Source organism: Arachis hypogaea, chromosome 16 (genome assembly GCF_003086295.3).
Source record: "Arachis hypogaea cultivar Tifrunner chromosome 16, arahy.Tifrunner.gnm2.J5K5, whole genome shotgun sequence".
Lineage (NCBI taxonomy): Eukaryota > Viridiplantae > Streptophyta > Magnoliopsida > Fabales > Fabaceae > Arachis > Arachis hypogaea.
The window spans coordinates 41,482,310-41,490,049 of NC_092051.1; the positions used below are offsets into that span (position 1 = coordinate 41,482,310).

The 7,740-nt window shown below is 42.9% G+C and overlaps 1 non-coding gene across 1 annotated transcript; it reads right to left on the minus strand.

The window, feature by feature from the left end:
• Nucleotides 1-591: 591 nt before the first annotated feature.
• LOC112761254 (small nucleolar RNA R71) lies at nucleotides 592-699 on the minus strand. Its single transcript, XR_003181658.1, has one exon. It is a non-coding gene; the product is annotated as a small nucleolar RNA R71 (small nucleolar RNA).
• Nucleotides 700-7,740: the final 7,041 nt, after the last annotated feature.

A 7,740-nucleotide genomic window follows, 5' to 3' on the forward strand; every position in this document is an offset into this window, starting at 1 on the left:
TATTTTATTTTGCTACTATGAGCTGCATGTTTCTTCCGTCAAATGACGCGTTCACTTCCTGATCCGCGTTTGCTAATATTCGATCCTGAAATTGAAAGGACAATTTCACGAATAAGGCGAGAACAGCGTCGGTTAGCCCGCTCTGAGGGCGGATCTGAAAGTGAATCTGAGGAAGAAACCAGCCACCGTTCTACTGATTCAGTTGTTTTACGTGCAGAAAACATGGCAGCTAGGAGAGTTACCATCCAGGAGGAAGGAGCCCCTGATTTTACAATGCAACCGTTTCAAGCGCATCATCCGGTGGTAGCTACAGATTTCGAAATAAAGCCCACACTGCTAAATTTGATGCCCAAGTTTCATGGCCTACTTGCTCAAGAGCCTATCAGGCACTTGAGAGATTTCTAGGCAGCCTGTTCTACTGTCAGGCGTGATGGCACTGATGAAACTTCAATTATGCTGAAAGCTTTTCCGTTTTCTCTTGAGGGAAAAGCAAGAGAGTGGTACTACACTCAACCTCTAGCAAATATATCCAACTGGGATACACTCAGAAAGGAGTTTCTGGAGAAATTCTTTCCATCTGAAGTTACTGATAAACTGAGGAAGGATATCTCTACAATTGTTCAGGATGACAATGAGACTCTCTTTGAATACTGGGAGCGCTTCAATAGTCTTCTGGAAGCATGCCCCCACCACATGATTGACAAGATCGTGCTACTCAGCTATATTACACAGGGTATGAGGCCCCAAGATAAGACCACACTGGAAAGTGCCAGCAATGGGTCTATGAAGAACTATAAGACCACTGATGAAGCTTGGCAATTGATCAGTGATTTAGCTGAATCCACTAGGAACCACAGACAGAAGCAAGGCCGTTCAAGGGCTGTTGCAGAAGTATCTTCTAGCAGAGAGACTGCTGCTCTAACTCAAAGCATCTGTGAAATGACCAACTTGCTGAAGCAAATGCAGTTGAATCAACAAGCTCAGCAAGCTCAACCTCCACCACAGCAAAACCAACAACTAGTCCCACAAAGAATTTGCGGAATCTGTGCTGATTATAGCCATTACACTGATGAATGCCCGCAGCTCCAACAAGAAGACAACATGGTGGCATCCACTCACAACTTTTATGACCGCCCCAACCAAGGGTACAATCAAAGTGAAAATAATAACCATGGATGGCAGGACAATTCAAACCAGAATTGGAGGGACAACAATAACAGAGGAGGCAGAGATAATCAGGGAAATCAGAGGTGGAACAATAACAACAACAGGTAGCAAAATCAACCTTACAGAGCACCTCACCTGAGGCAGAACCAAGGACCACAGAACAATCAGCAGCAGACCTCTCAATTTACTCATTCTTCTTTATCTTCTACTGAAGATCTACTACAATCTTTTGAGAAAAGACAACAGACCATGGAGACCAACATCATGAATAGTATTAATGCCAGTCTGAATGGTCTCACTTCTACTATGCAAGCTTTTATGACACAGTTTGTACCAGCACAAAATTCCAATAACCAACCTTCAAGCGCAACTGGAATCCCCTCTCAACCATTACCCAATCCAAAGGGAGGCATTAATGCTATCACCCTGAGGTCCGGAACCACACTGCAGGAGAGGATTCAGGAGGAACCAAGCTCACCAGAATACGCCTCAGCTGAAGAGGTGGTAGAAATCGAAGATGTTGAAGAGGAAGAGGATATACAGGACATAGCTGAAGAAGGGATAGCTCAACCACAGGAGGAAGCACCAAAAGGCGCAGGCACCACAGAAAACACTACTCCCATTCCATTTCCACAACTTGCAAGGAAGCCCAGGAAGCAGCTGGAACCCGATCCTAAAATGGTAGAGATATTCAAAAAGGTTGAGGTAACTGTTCCCCTTTTTGATGTTATTCAGTAGGTACCTAAATATGCAAAGTTTCTAAAGGACTTATGTATCCATAAAGACAAAATTAATGAATTAGAAACTATTCCTTTAGGTAGTTCTATATCTGCTTTAATGGGAGGATTACCTGAAAAATGTAGTGATCCAGGTCCTTGCATAGTTAGTTGTACTATTGGTGGTGTAGTAATTTATGATTGCATGTGTGATTTAGGAGCATGTGTCAGTATAATGCCTTTGTCTATATATGATGTTTTGAGGCTCCCTCCCTTAAAAAGGTCGGCAGCTCGTTTTATGTTAGCAGATAAAAGCATTATTACAGTGGCTGGAGTTGCTGAGGATGTTTTAGTGAACATTAAAGGGCTCACATTTCCCACTGATTTTTATATCTTGGAGATGCCCCACAATGATTCAGATAAGCCATCATCAATCCTACTTGGAAGACCATTCCTGAAGACATCAAAATTCAAATTGGATGCTTTTTCAGGAACATACTCCTTTGAAATAGATGGCCGCATAGTAATCTTCAATTTGAATGGAGTCATTGACAACCACCCAGAAGATCGTTCTTTCTTCCAGTGTGATGTCATAGACGAAAGTGTGGCTGAAGTTTAAAAGGAAGAGTTTGAAGAGAGGCACACTGGACAAGGTCCAAGTGTGGGGACCCTCTTAACTGACAATGGGAGCACTTCGCCATTTTCACAAGCCCCAGATAATCCAGAGCCCGCCCATGATCAAAAGTTAGAATTGAAACCTCTCCCTCCACATCTCAAATATGCTTATCTTGAGGATGAGCAGAAGCTTCTAGTTATTATTGCAAGGGAACTGACTTCTCAACAAGAAGAGCAGTTACTTGATGTACTGAGGAAGCATATGAAGGCCATTGGGTGGAGTTTGGCAGACATAGTGGGAATCAACCCTCAAGTATGTGAGCACAGAATATTTTTAGAAGAGGAAGCAAGACCTGTCCGTCAACCCCAAAGAAGATTGAATCCCACCATCTTGGAAGTTGTCAAAAAGGAAGTGACCAGACTATTGGAAGCAGGTATCATATATCCCATCTCAGACAGTGAATGGGTAAGCCCAGTACAAGTGGTGTCCAAGAAGTCTAGAGTCACTACAGTGAAGAGTGAGCATGGAGAGCTCATAGCAACTAGAGCTCAGAATGCTCAGAGTCTGCATTGATTACAGGCGTCTCAACCAAGCTACCCGTAAGGATCACTACCCACTTCCATTCATTGATCAAATGCTAGATCGCCTGTCAGGTAAATCACATTATTGCTTTTTAGATGGTTACACAGGTTATTTCCAGATTCATATAGCTCCTGAGGATCAGGAAAAGACTACTTTTACGTGTCCTTTTGGGACTTATGCTTATAAGAGAATGCCCTTTGGCTTGTGCAATGCACCAGCTACCTTCCAAAGGTGCATGATGAGTCTTTTCTCTGATCTTATTGAGGACTGTATGGAAGTTTTTATGGACGATTTTAGCGTTTATGGTGATTCTTTTAGCCTTTGCTTAGATGGATTATCTCGAGTATTAGATAGATGTGTTAATACGAACCTTGTATTGAATTTCGAAAAATGCCACTTTATGGTAAAACAAGGGATTGTAGTAGGACATGTGGTATCTAATAATGGCATTTCTGTAGACCCAGCAAAGGTGAATGTTATTTCTAGTTTACCTTACCCCTCTTCTGTGAGGGAAGTCCGTTCGTTCCTTGGCCATGCAGGTTTCTACAGGAGATTTATTAAGGACTTTAGTAAGGTGGCACTTCCCTTATCCAGATTACTGCAGAAGGATATTGAGTTCGAGTTCAGTGAGGATTGCAAACAAGCGTTTGATAAGCTGAAGACTGCTCTAACTCGAGCTCCAATTGTGAGAGGACCAGACTGGAGCCAGCCGTTTGAAATCATGTGCGATGCTTCCAACCATGCAGTAGGAGCAGCGCTGGCTCAGCGTGAAGGTAAGGATCATTTTGTTATTGCCTATGCGTCTAAGACTTTAGACACTGCCCAGTCCAATTATACTACTACTGAAAAAGAGCTTCTTACTATTGTTTTTGCTCTGGATAAATTCCGAGCTTATTTACTTGGTACTAGAGTAGTAGTGTATTCGGACCATGCAGCTCTAAAGTATCTATTATCTAAAAAGGAATCCAAACCAAGACTTATACGTTGGATACTGCTGTCACAAGAATTTGATTTAGAAATAAAGGATAGGAGTGGTAATCAAAATTTAGTAGCAGACCACTTGAGTTGCCTTGAACATATTAAGGATGATTCTACTCCTATAGATGATAATTTTCCTTTTGATAACCTGCAAGCAGTTTCTGAGGTAATCCCCTGGTATGCACCTGTTGCTAATTATTTAGTTAGCCGCACATTTCCTCCACATTTTTCTAAACATCAAAGAGATAAGCTGAAAAGCGAGTCTAAATATTATATATGGGATGACCCATATTTATGGAGATATGGCGCTGACCAAATAATTAGACGTTGTGTGCCTCAATCAGAATTCCAGTCCATTTTAGAGGCCTGTCACTCATCTGAGAGTGGAGGACATTTTGGCCCTCAAAGAACGGCTAGAAAGATCTTAGACTGCAGATTCTGGTGGCCTACTCTTTTTAGAGACGCTGCTGAGTTTTGTAAATCTTGCCCCCCATGCCAGAAATTTGGTAATATATCTAGGAGGGATGAGATGCCTCAACAATATATGCTTTTCTGTGAAATTTTTGATGTTTGGGGCATTGACTTCATAGGTCCATTTCCAAATTCTAATGGATATTTTTATATATTGTTAGCTGTGGATTATGTTTCCAAATGGGTGGAAGCAATTCCTACCCGCACTGATGATGCTAACACTGTTGTTTCCTTTGTGAGAAACGATATTATATGTCGCTTTGGGTCACCACGAGCGATCGTGAGCGATCAAGGCACCCATTTTTGTAACAGGAGACTAATAGGATTGATGAAGAAGCATGGGATAATCCATAAAGTTGCAACCACTTACCATCCCCAAACTAATGGGCAAGCCGAGGTGTCGAACAGAGAAATTAAGCGCATCTTGCAAAAGATAGTAAAGCCTCATAGAAAAGACTGGAGCACCAGGCTACAAGATGCACTGTGGGCATATAGAACATCATACAAGACACCCATTGGGATGAGCCCCTTCTGCTTGGTTTATGGAAAAGCTTGTCATCTCCCAGTTGAAATAGAACACAGAGCCTTTTGGGCAGTTAAGGAGTGCAACATGGGAATTGAGAATGCCGGAGCTGAAAGGAAGTTACAATTGCAGGAACTGGAGAACCTTTGCCTAGAAGCTTATGAGAACTCCAGAATTTACAAGGAAAAGATGAAAGCTGTGCATGATCAAAACATCAAGAAGAAAGAGTTCCAACCTGGAGATTTTGTCCTCCTTTACAAATCTCGACTAAGGCTCATGCCCGGTAAGTTGAGATCAAAATGGGAAGGTCCATACAGAGTAGAGAAGGCTGAACCGTACGGAGTTTATCACCTAAGCCATCCTTCAAGCTCTGAACTTATTAAGGTTAATGGACAATGCCTGAAGCTGTACCATGGTGAGAAGGTGCAGAAAAATAAGGAACTTGAGATCTTCTGCCTGGAAGATCCCTACATAGCAGCCGATTGAGCTAGTGGAGCGTCCAACTTACGGACGTTAAAGCAAAGTGCTTGGTGGGAGACAACCCACCGCGGTATGATCGTTCTTTTCTTCACTTTTAGTTTTTTTTTCTTCTTTCATAACTCTTCTCTTTATTAGTGCTTTCGTGCTCTTTCATTTACATGTCTTTATATTTCTTTAAAAAAAAAAAAGAAGAAGGGGTTTTTTCGCCACGCGACGTGATCGCATCAGCGACGCGTCCGCGTCGCTGAGGGGGTTGAGAAAAAAAATAAATGAACAGAGAGTCCGGCTGGAGCATGGCTGGAGGCGTGCCAATGGCACAAATCAACCCACGCGACCGCGTGCCCCACGCGGTCGCGTGCTCTGAGTTTTCGACGTAAAAGGGTGCACAGTAACATTCTGTGCGAGAGTGATGCTGGATTGGTGCTGGAAGCACAATCCTTGTCACGCGATCGCATCACCGACGCGACCGCGTCACCCATTTTATAACGCACACTCATGCGATCGCGTGACCCACGCGATCGCGTCACCCCAATTTGGCAATTAAATTAAATTGAACAAAGAGTTGTGCTGGAGCGAGGCTGCACTCGCGCCAGCAGCATAACATGGGTCACGCGACCGCGTGACCAACGCGATCGCGTCCCCTTACCTGACGCACACCCACGCGAACGCGTGCCCCACGCGGCCGCGTCGCTTGCGCCGCACAGCTCAACCTAAAATTGCCACATATCTTATCTTCCTCTCCCCCAAGTCCTAATTTTTCTTTTCCCTCCTTATTTCTTCCTTCCCCCTTCCCCTTCTATCTCACCTCTCACTCTCTATCTCTCTTACCACCATTAACAAGGTTTTACCTTCTTCTTCCTTCTTCTCTTTTCCATCATTCTTATTATTTTATATACATTTTTATTTTTATTTTCTTTTCTTTTTCTTTTCAATTTTTTATTTTATTTTTCATCTTCTTCTTTCCCTTTTTACATGGTGCTAGAAATTTTTTGAGTCATTATCCCTCATTATATGCTTGTGACTTGTTACAATTTATTTGACAATTATTATTATTTTTAAGGGATTGCTTGCATGTTCAATTTCATACTTTTTATATCTTACTTACCATGCATGCCATGTGTTTGTGAAAAAGCCTATATAGCCCTATGCACTTTTCTACATTACTTTACTCTACTATTCAATGCTTGCTTTTCACAAACGTGATGGTTTGTTACGAAGTAATGCTTGGTCTTTGCTACTCATGTCCTTTGCCAGCATGCCAATAAACACCTTGCATTCACTTGTTTTTATCTGCACTAACTATTTTCCATTGATGGCTTTTCATATGTACTCGAGAGCATGTGTTAATGTCATCTACATTTTACTGTGCATCATTCACCCTCTTTTTCGTTTCCTTCCTTGCTGTATATCTCTTTGAATTTAATTTACCTTCTCTTCCCTTCTTTCAGGATGGCCACCAAGAAAGGAAAGGAGAAAGCAACTTCCAAACCACCAGCAAGAAGAGAAACTAAAAGAGCATTAGTGGCAGAGCCTTCTTCAACCGCAGTCAAGCCCTCAACAAAAAGAGTTAAGAGGATAATAAAGGTTGACGAAAAGGAAAAGCCTTTCCAGCAAAGGACACTGCGCGATTTCCCAATCGCTACTGTGAGCAGATGTTCCCTATCCTGGCAGAAAGGAATTATAACAATGAATACCTTCTTATCCTCCCGTCCAATATTGCCACCTTTGTTAAGCCGCAAATTGAGCGAAGACAATGGGTTTCCTACGGAAACAGCCAAGGCAGGTCAATCTTTCTTGGGTAGTTGAGTTCTACTCCAACTTCTACATGCCGACCCTGCAGTCTGTTTATGTCCGGCAGAAGCAAGTCCCTATCAAAGAAGAGGCCATTTAGCAAGCTCTGAGTCTTCCCCCTATTCCAGCAGGAATGGACGCTTTTCAAGAAGCCGCCCTTCAGCGCTAGAGATACCAATTCGACTGGGACTCCGTTCTCGGAGTCATCGCATTACCTGGCAGCCGTTGGATCTACGGATACCACCGTACCCGCCCTAAGGGAATCTTGGCTTCAGCACTTACCTTGGAGGCTCGCGTATGGGCGCAGATCATGTCCCATTACGTCTTTCCGAGCATTCATGAGTCCTCCTTCACTGCGGACATGGCTGTTCTACTATGGTGCATCCTTACAGACCAACCTCTGAATCTCTCAAGAC